The sequence below is a fragment of the Mus musculus genome, chromosome 3 (genome assembly GCF_000001635.26).
Source record: "Mus musculus strain C57BL/6J chromosome 3, GRCm38.p6 C57BL/6J".
Classification (NCBI taxonomy): domain Eukaryota; kingdom Metazoa; phylum Chordata; class Mammalia; order Rodentia; family Muridae; genus Mus; species Mus musculus.
The window spans coordinates 9,415,240-9,426,145 of record NC_000069.6 but is presented as its reverse complement, the minus strand read 5'-3'; the positions used below and the strand labels follow the sequence as shown (position 1 = coordinate 9,426,145).

The following is a 10,906-nucleotide window of genomic DNA, read 5'->3' as shown; positions in this document are numbered from 1 at the left end:
AGATACCATCTACATTAGATACTGTAGATAATCTTGAGGTGGTTGGAAGTATTCCAGGAGATGTGTGTAGGTCACGTGAAATACTACATGACTTAATGAAAGGACATAAGGATAAGGATCTGTGTGCTCAGGGGGTCCCTAGAACCAGCCCCCCCCCCAGTGAGTCAGAGGAGCAGTTGTATTTGCTGTCTCCGTGGGTACTGTAGGGAACTCATAGGAACATAACAAATTCTGCTAATGCAGACTTTAAAGCAGCTGAGCGTCAAGAAGGCCCATGCCAGCCTTTTCTCGGGGGTGCAGGCTAACTCCTCGCTGTGGCCACCATGTTGCTGCATTACTAAGTGAGCTGCACAATTTTAAATGAATAAACAGGTTGCATATTCTTTCAATCTGCCATTCCCTGGCCCAAGCCAAACGCACAGAAGTGGGCATTTGAAGACTGACACAGACATCTGTTGGCTCTCAGGACTTTGACTGTTCTTTAGAATATGTACATTCTCAGAATCACCAAGTACCAATGACTATCACTTACATAGCAATTATCTAACACATGAGACAAAACGTAGAATTACATACACCATTTTTATGTAGAAATGTTTTGTACATAGAAAGGATTTAATAAGTGGGGAAAATGAATGCTTCTAAATGAAATAAATTTCAGCATTGGTCATCTGTGCTATTAAAAGAGAGTAGAGAGGCTAGGCTGGCTTTAGGATATAACACACTTTCAAGAGTGGAGTCTGGGTGTCCTGGTAAATGGTCCTCCAGCTCTAGCTGCACAGCATGTAGCTATAGTTTTAAAGCTGAAGGAGAGTGAGTGAGATGCTGAGAGTAAAAGCAGGCCCTTCTACCTTGACCCCATCACCCTGTCAGCCTGCTGGTGCTTTCAACCCGTGTAACTGCTGCTTGAGTAGATGGCATCACTTTCAATTTAATTCCAGGTAAGTATTGCTGGGCCAGCAAACAGCAGCCCCTAAGAACCTAACAGTATCAAGTATGGGGCCCACAGGCACAGGTAGAATTGGTGAATGCCCTCTGTGAGAAAGGGACCATCTGCTGCTCTGAACAGCATAGAGTGCTTTCCAGGCATCAAGACACTGGCCTAATGGCTGACTCCTGAGTCTGTTCCCCCAAAGGATGCTACTACACCCTGGGACCTGAAAACAACCAGCTGTTCTCACCACCAAGTAAAATCCCACACTAGCCACAAAACCTAGATCAAATCCTTCAAGCAGCCGCAGTCAGCGGGTCTGGCCTTAACTCTTAATGCCACTACAGCCTGTGGGGTGCAGTCCATTCATTTCCCTGGCCGACTGCACTGTCATGCCAAGGCCATCACAAGGAAACATGCCAAGTCAAGTATTGTAATACAGCTCATTTCAGGCCTCGTTAGCAGTGGTTAGAGATGTGGGGAGCCTACTGCACGCATGCAGCTGGCAGTGTGGAATAACCCTGCTCAGATACAATTAAGCACACACAACTAGTGCGTTGGCCAGAAGGATGAATGACTTTGGAGGAACCAAAGTCAGGCACATGCCTGGAACCAAGGGTAAGATGCCTTGGGAAACAGATGGGCTTTCAGCACTATCTTCCATGACTTTGGGCTTTCCAACCTTATAGGCCTTCAGATCAGGACACCATAATGCCAAGAGACACGCTAAAGATCTCCTGAACTCCAAATGTCTTTTTTTTTTTTTTCACCTCATCTGGAGATGCAGACCAATTTTCCGCAGTGATGAGGGCCAATGCCCTGCCGTACTTCTTTCTTAGCCTGTTGACTCTAGGGACCAAGGTGGCCAGGGTGACGTCTTAGCTTCCAAACCAGTTGGATGTTTATTGTGTCTCTTGCCAGAAACACTTCCTGCTCTGAGTCAAGGCTTCTAAGCCAGCCACAAGTCCATAAGACAGGAAGCCAAAATTTTTGCTTATGGGAACTGGGCATAGTAGCATTTAATTCCACACTCAGGAGGCAGAAGCAGGCCTCTTGAGTTTGAGGCCAGCCTGATCTGCATAGTTCCAGGACAGCCTGAGCTGCACAGAGAAACTCTGTCTTAAAAAACTTATATTAACAACAACAGTAATAATAGCAGCTAATGGGTCACTAGAAGTGATAGTGAATGGTACCATTCTCCTCTTGATTCCTAAACCTTCAAATCCTGGCTACCAGAGAAGCCATATTCTACATTGATTCAGAGCACATCTAGCCTTCTGCAGAGCTCTGCCCTAGCCTGCAGGCTGTTGCCACCTAGTTGGCATAGAAACTGCATTATAAAAAGGTCACTCGACTGTTCTGTCAAACCAACTGCTTCAGGCTGGTGGGAACGTGGCAAGACCAGTGAATCCATGAGCGTGAACTCACTGCTGTCCTTCCCTGGCTGAGCGGTGAGTTCCTTTGTCAGAAGCAATGCCGTGTAGATTACCATAGTGATGGAAAAGACATTTAATGAGTTCATCGATGGCAGTCCTGGTGGAAGCATTGGGTCAGAAAAGCAAATCTATAACCAAAATAAGTGTTCCAGTAAGGACAAAGCATTGACCTTTCCACGATGGAAAGAATCTGATGTGTTCAGTTTACCATGAGTCACTGGCTGGTGGCTCCATAGATAATGATGTATTAGGAGCTCTGTGTTGGTATTTGCCATTGGCAGATCTGGTACTCAGCAACCACAACAGCCAGCCCAGCCTTGTGCGGAAGTCATTTATTTCCTTTTCTCAGATAAACAAATGTTTTAACAAAGAGGTCTGTGATGGATGCTACATCCTCATTTGGTCCAATCATCATAATATAATCAGACCTGTGTTATACCTTGTGGAAGAAGCAGGTGATCAAGACCCCTGAGGACTAAGTTATGATACTGTAGTAGAGAAATAATAGATGTCTTAGGTAGGTCAGTAGAGTAATGTGTCTACACCACATCCACCCTCCATGCCCAGCCTGGCCAGCACACTCTGCTCTGGCCCAGCTTGGTGAGTCCACCCTGGGAGCGATAAGCCTGCTCCCTCCTTCATCCTAACGCTCAGATGGAGCCCGAACCCCACACCCAGGGCTGGCTCAGTCTGAAGGCCTTTGCCTGTGGTTTCCCAACCTCCATGATACAAACAGGCTAAAAGAATTCATATCCACCAAGCCAGTCCTACAGAGAAAATTAGAAACGATACATCAGACAGAAGAGAGAAGTGAACATGGCCAAGAGACTCTAGAAAGAAAATGAGTGGAACTATAATTACTAAACCATAGGATGCAAACACCAACACTCTACACACACTTGTCAATAATAACAAATATTAGAGGCCCCAATTGTCCAATCAAAAGTCAAAGGCAGATTAAACATTAACTTTATCTTACTGTTGTCTACAAGAAACTCGGCTTTAAAGATTGGCAGCGTCTTAATTTGGCAGCTCTTAACCTGTGGGTCATGATTCCTTTGGAAGTTGAATGATGTTTTCACAGGAATCGCCTAAGACCATTAGAAAGCACAGATATTTCCATTACAATTCATAACAGAAGCAAAATTACAGCTATATAGTAGCAACAAAAATAATTTCACGGTTGGAGGTGTTAGGGGATTGTAGCATTAGGAAGGTTAAGAAACACTGTCTTAAGAAAAGACATGCAAAAAAGTATTCTAAGCAAATAGGAACATGAAACAAGCAGGCACTGCTATCCTAACAATGACAAGACAGACTTCAAACTAAAACTAAGATATACATAGGACACTTCATTCTAATCGAGGGAACAATTAACTATGAAGACATTATAATCCTAGGTGTGTGTGTGTGTGTACATATGTGTCCAATTTTATAAAAGTACACTACTGGAACTAATGATACAGATGTGCATCAACCCAATAACATTAAATGGATCTGGCAGATAGGAACAGAATATCCATTCAAACACCAAAAATTATCGATTCTACCAATGGCCTAGGGAAATGTCTCTGAAAACAGACTACATCCTGGAACACAAAACAAATCTTGCCAAATTCATAAAATTACAGTGATTCCATGTGATCACACAGATCCTTACCTCCAAATTGCCTTCCTCCCATTCCTCCCTATCCCAGCCCCCAACTCTGTCTGGCATCCCCTGGGAGCCCACAGCACAAGGCAGGGAAACGGAGGCTGACTTCTCCCTTTACTCCCTCCTCTTTCCTAACTTAATCCTCTGCATCATCCCCAGCTCTGGGCCTGGCTGGGCCTCGCCTCATTCTCTGCCCCCATCCCCAGGGGACTAAGCAGATCTCGGTAGAACACCCTGCTTTCCTTCCCCCTGTGGAGTCCTTCAGTCACCCAGACTCCTAGCCCTTCCCCATTACTGCATGTCAGCTCCCACTATCTAGAATCATATTTTACCCAGAACTCCTTTGGCCACACATATCAGAATCCTAGAATTTCCTACCAGGCCACATACACATCATTCCCTCCTAAGAAGCAGAGAGAGCAACAGAAACCTAGGACCCAAACATCCACTTACCCAACAAAGACAAGACCAGACATCAGCACCAGGAATTACAGTCTTCCCAAACCCAGATGACTAGATACCACTGTAAACATGCAATCAATATAAGCCAGGACAGTATATCTCCACTAGAGCCTAACAACCCTACCAGAGAGTTGCAACATAGCTGAAACACAAAGCAAAGACCTTAAAGTAGCCTTTATGAATAGCAGAGGAGTCCTTAAAGAAAAAAAAAATCGCTCAAAGAAATCTATGAAAACACAAACATTGGAAGAAAATGAATGAACCGGTTCAAGTCCTAAAAGTAAAAATAGATTCAATAATGAAAACCTAAACAGATGGAAATCTGGAAATGAAAATTTGAGGAACTTAAACAGGGACCTCAGAGACAAGCCTCACCAACAGATTATAAGAGACAAAAGAGAGACTCTCAGACGTTAAAGACGTGATAGAAGATTTTGACCAAAAATGGATACTTTGGACAAAGAAAATACAAAATCTGAAAAAAAAAATCTGCCCCAAAACATCCAGGAAATCTGGACATGATAAAAAAAAAAACAACAAAATATAAGCACATGAGACACCCAAGAAGGAAGAGAAACCTGTGTCCAACACAGAAAATATTTTTAAGTAAAAATGGCCTGGGTGGCCAGGTGTGGTGGCTCACGCCTGTAATTACAGCACTTGGGAGGCAGAGGCAGGTGAATTTCTGATTTCAAGGCCAGCCTGTTCTACAGAGTGAGTTCCAGAACAACCAATACTACACAGAAACCCTGTTTCAGAAATGAATGAATGAATGAATGAATGAATGAATGAATGAATGAATAAATAAATAAATAAATAAATGGCCTAAAGAAGATAACTATCAAGATGCAAGCACTATACTTAACAGCAAACAGACTAGATCAGAAAAATTTCCCTTGGAACATAATAATCAAAATACTAAGCATAGAAATCTAAAACACCATCAGATCCTTCTACAAAAGGCTATACTCAACAAAACTGGAAAACCTGGACGACATGGACAAATTTCTAGACAGATACCAGGTACCAAAGTTAAACCAGGATCAAGTTAACGATATAAACAGTCCCATATACCCTAAAGAAATAGAAGCAGTCATTAATAGTCTCCCAACCAAAATAAGCTCAGGACCAGATAGGTTTAGTGCAGAGTTCTATCAGACCTTCAAAGAATATCTAATTCCAGTTCTGCACAAACTATTCCACAAAATAGAAGTAGAAGGTACTCTACCCAACTCATTCTATGAAGCCACAATTACTCTGATACCTAAACCACAGAAAGATCCAACAAAGATAGAGAACTTCAGACCAATTTCCCTTATGAATATCGATGCAAAAATACTGAATAAAATTCTCACTATCCGAATCCAAGAACATATTAAAACAATCATCCATCCTGACCAAGTAGGTTTTATCCCAGGGATGCAGGGATGGTTCAATATACGGAAATCCATCAACGTAATCCAGTATATAAACAAACTCAAAGTCAAAAACCACATGATCATCTCGTTAGATGCGGAGAAAGCATTGCACAAAATCCAACACCCATTCATGATAAAAGTCTTGGAAAGATCAGGAATTCAAGGCCCATACCTAAACATGATAAAAGCAATCTACAGTAAACCAGTAGCCAACATCAAAGTATATGGTGAGAAGCTGGAAGCAATCCCCCTAAAATCAGGGACTAGACAAGGCTGCCCACTTTCTCCCTACCTATTCAACATTGTACTTGAAGTCCTAGCCAGAGCAATTTGACAACAAAAGGAGATCAAGGGGATACAAATTGGAAAGGAAGAAGTCAAAATATCACTTTTTGAAGATGATATGATAGTATATATAAGTGACCCTAAAAATTCCACCAGAGAACTCCTAAACCTGATAAACAGCTTCGGTGAAGTAGCTGGATATAAAATTAACTCAAACAAGTCAATGGCCTTTCTCTACACAAAGGATAAACAGGCTGAGAAAGAAATTAGGGAAACAACACCCTTCTCAATAGTCACAAATAATATAAAATACCTTGGCATGACTCTAACTAAGGAAGTGAAAGATCTGTGTGATAAGAACTTCAAGTCTCTGAAGAAAGAAATTAAAGAAGATCTCAGAAGATGGAAAGATCTCCCATGCTCATGGGTTGGCAGGATCAACATTGTAAAAATGGCTATCTTGCCCAAAGCAATCTACAGATTCAATGCAATCCCCATCAAAATTCCAACTCAATTCTTCAACGAATTAAAAAGAACAATCTGCAAATTCATCTGGAATAACAAAAAACCTAGGATAGCAAAAACTCTTCTCAGGGATAAAAGAACCTTTGGTGGAATCACCATGCCTGATCTAAAGCTTTACTACAGAGCAATTGTGATAAAAACGGCATGGTACTGGTATAACGACAGACAAGTAGGCCAATGGAATAGAATTGAAGACCCAGAGATGAACCCACACATGAAACTTATAGAGGAGAACTTAGGGAAAAGCCTCGAAGATATTGGCACAGGGGGAAAATTCCTGAATAGAACAGCAATGGCTTGTGCTGTAAGATCGAGAATTGACAAATGGGAACTCATGAAACTGCAAAGCTTCTGTAAGGCAAAAGACACCGTCAATAAGACAAAAAGGCCACCAACAGATTCGGAAAGGATCTTTACCTATCCTAAATCATATAGAGGGCTAATATTCAATATATATAAAGAACTCAAGAAGGTGGACTCCAGAAAATCAAATAACCCCATTAAAAAATGGGGCTCAGAGCTAAACAAAGAATTCTCACTTGAGGATTACTGAATGGCTGAGAAACACCTGGAAAAATGTTCAGCATCCTTAATCATCAGGGAAATGCAAATCAAAACAACGCTGAGATTCCATCTCACACCAGTCAGAATGGCTAAGATTAAAAATTCAGGTGACAGCAGATGCTGGCGAGGATGTGGAGAAAGAGGAACACTCCTCCACTGTTGGTGGGATTGCAAGCTTGTACAACCATTCTGGAAATCAGTCTGGCAGTTTCTCAGAAAATTGGACATGGTACTACTGGAGGATCCCGCAATACTTCTCCTGGGCATATATCCAGAAGATGTTCCAACTAGTAAGAAAGAAACATGCTCCATGTACTGGCTAGTTTTGTGTCAACTTGACACAGCTGGAGTTATCACAGAGAAAGGAGCTTCAGTTGAGGAAATGCCTCCATGAGATCCAACTGTAAGGCATTTCCTCAATTAGTGATCAAGAGGGAAAGGCCCCTTGTGGGTGGTACCATCTCTGGGCTGGTAGTCTTGGGTTCTATAAGAGAGCAGGCTGAGCAAGCCAGGGGAAGCAAGCCAGTAAAGAACATCCCTCCATGGCCTCTGCATCAGCTCCTGCTTCCTGACTTGCTTGAGTTCCAGTCCTGACTTCTTTGGTGATGAACAGCAATATGGAAGTGTAAGCCAAATAAACCCTTTCCTCCCCAACTTGCTTCTTGGTCATGATGTTTGTGCAGGAATAGAAACCCTGACTAAGACAAATTGGAACCAGGAGTGGGGTATTCCTGTGACAACCTGACCATGTTTTGGGGAGGACTGTGGAAGGACTTTGGAACTTTGGGCTTGAAGATCCATTCGCTGTTAAGAGCTCTGTCAGATGTTGTGTAGGAGCTTAGAAGATAATGTTGAAAACAGTGCAGAAGATGGAGGCCTGGCTTGTGAAATTTCAGAGGGAAGATTAAAGACTTTTCAGGGCCATTGCTGTTTTGATTGTGAAGATTCTGTGGTTCTGGTTAGCTGGGGCTGAAGAATCAGCTGTGATTAACAAGATACCAGAACTACTAAAGCAAAAACTTGGCATTACTGGGACGATTGATGCTGGTTAGCTGGAGCTAAGGAATTAGTGGTGATTAAGAAGAGACCAGCATCATTGAGGTGACACCTTCCAGGAAGTGTTTTCTGAAAGCACAGAGGCTGTGTCCCAGAGATAGCCAACGTTGTACCTTGTGCTGTGGCTGGACTTGGTAATATGTAAGAGTCACCCAGGTGGTACTGGTTTTGAAGGCATGAAGGGGTCACGCAGAGCAGCTGAGGCTTTGGCACTGTGAGAGGCCATGGAAGGCCATTGGTGAAGGTGCAGCCTCAGTTGAAATTGACAGCCCAGGACTGAAGGGGTCATGCAGTGTTTTGGAGATGCCAGTACCATGAGATGATCACCAAGAGCAGCAGCAGTGGAGTACAGGCATCTGGAGCCTAGAGGATGACGTGTGTGCTACAAAGGGCATGGCTGGAGAAGCAACCCAAACCCTTGGAGGAGCCCAGAAGATCATAATTTGGATCCCAGGCATTGGACTGTTGGAGATTGATTTTTGCTTTTGATTGTGACTGTGCCCTGATATTTTCCCTCTTGAAGGAAGAAACTATTTTAGTGGAGCCCACAGTTAAGAGACTTTTAATTGTAAAAAAGACTTTGGATTTTAAAAGAGATGGACATTTTAAAGAGATTGAAATTTTAAGAATATGTAAAGACTGTGGGACGTTTAAAGTTATTTATATCTTGGGAATGAATAAGAATGCAAGGGCTGAGGCTTACTAGTGATGAGTTTGTGTGTCAAGTTGACAAGGGGTCAATTGTACTGGCTAGTTTTGTGTCAACTTGACATAGCTGGAGTTATCACAGAAAAAGGAGCTTCAGTTGAGGAAATGCCTCCATGAGATCCAACTGTAAGGCATTTCCTCAATTAGTGATCAAGGGGGAAAGGCCCCTTGTGGGTAGGACCATCTCTGGGCTGGTAGTCTTGGGTTCTATAAGAGAGCAGGCTGAGCAAGCCAGGGGAAGCAAGCCAGTAAAGAACATCCCTTCATGGCTTCTGCATCAGCTCCTGCTTTCTGACCTGCTTGAGTTCCAGTCCTGACTTCCTTTGGTGATGAACAGCAGTATGGAAGTGTAAGCCGAATAAACCCAACTTGCTTCTTGGTCATGATGTTTGTACAGGAATAGAAACCCTGACTAAGACATGGACCAAACACAAGAGCACCCAAGGAGAAAAAAAAAAAAACAGTATTATAGTTCAAATCCTATATTGATCCTTGCACACAGATACATTAATACCCCACTCTTCCAAATAGACAGGCCATCCAGACAAAAACTAAACAGAAATGCCATTGCCGACGTACATTACAAACCAAATGGACCTAACAGATATTTACAGAACATTTCATACACACACATACATGCACACACACACACACACACACACACACACACACACACAATCTCATTCTCAGCACCTGATGAAATCTCCAAAATTGACCACATACTTGGAGAAAAAGCAAGTCTCAACTGATATAGGAAAAGTGAAATAACCCCCTGCATCCTATCAGAACACCACAGACAAAAGCAAAATGCCAGTAACAACAGGAAGCATACACTTACAGAATCCAAACAACTCACTACGAAATGAAAAATGGGTCAAGGCAGAAACTAAGAGAAATGAAAGACTTTCTAGATATGAGTGAAGATGAATACACAGCATACCCAAACCTATGGGACACAATGAAAATGGTTCTAAGAGGCAACTTCATAGCACCAAGTGCCTACATAAGATAGATAGATAGATAGATAGATAGATAGATAGATAGATAGATGATAGATAGATAGATAGATAGATAGATAGATAGATAGATAGATAGATAGACAGAAAGACAAACAAATGATAAATACATGGATGGATAGACAGAAGATAGATACATGGATGGATAGATTGATAGGTAGACAGAAAGACAAACAGATGATAGATACATGGATGGATGGATAGATAGATAGATAGATAGATAGATAGATAGATAGATAGATAGATAGATAGATGAAATGGAGCGATTCCATACTAGTGACTTAATAGCACAAAAAGTACAGATCACACCCAGAAAGAATAGATAATAAATAATCAAACTGAGGGATGAAATCAATAAAGAGAACGATACAAACAATAAAACAAAAAGTTTGCAATTTGAGAAAATGAAAGAGATTGGCGACCTCTTATTCATATTAACAGAAGGCAGGGGGTGTGCACATGAGCAGTTTGGAATGAGTCAGGGTGACTGACAGCAGGCACTGAGGAAATGCAGACAATCCTTACACCATACTTTAACAGCCTGTTCTCCACCAATCTGGAGAATCTAAAAGAAATGGATAATTTTCTCACTTGCCAAAATTAAATCAAGAACAGATAAGCACTTTGAACAGACCTTTACTCCTAGTGAAATAGAGGCAGTCATTAAGTCTTTGGACAAAAAGCCCGGGGTGAGAGAGATGGCTTTAGTACAGATTTCTACCAGACTCCAATACTTCTCAAATTATTCGATAGTTACTCTGATACCCAAACCACATAAAGCCCCCCCCCCCAAAAAAGAGACTTACAGACCTAATTCTAGATACAAAAATTTTAAATAAATTACTTGGAAA

The 10,906-nt window shown here is 41.9% G+C and overlaps 1 long non-coding RNA gene across 1 annotated transcript in view; it reads right to left on the bottom strand.

The window, feature by feature from the left end:
- Positions 1 to 10,906, bottom strand: part of C030034L19Rik (RIKEN cDNA C030034L19 gene) — a 34,214-nt gene that overhangs the window by 11,088 nt on the left and 12,220 nt on the right. The window lies entirely within an intron of this gene.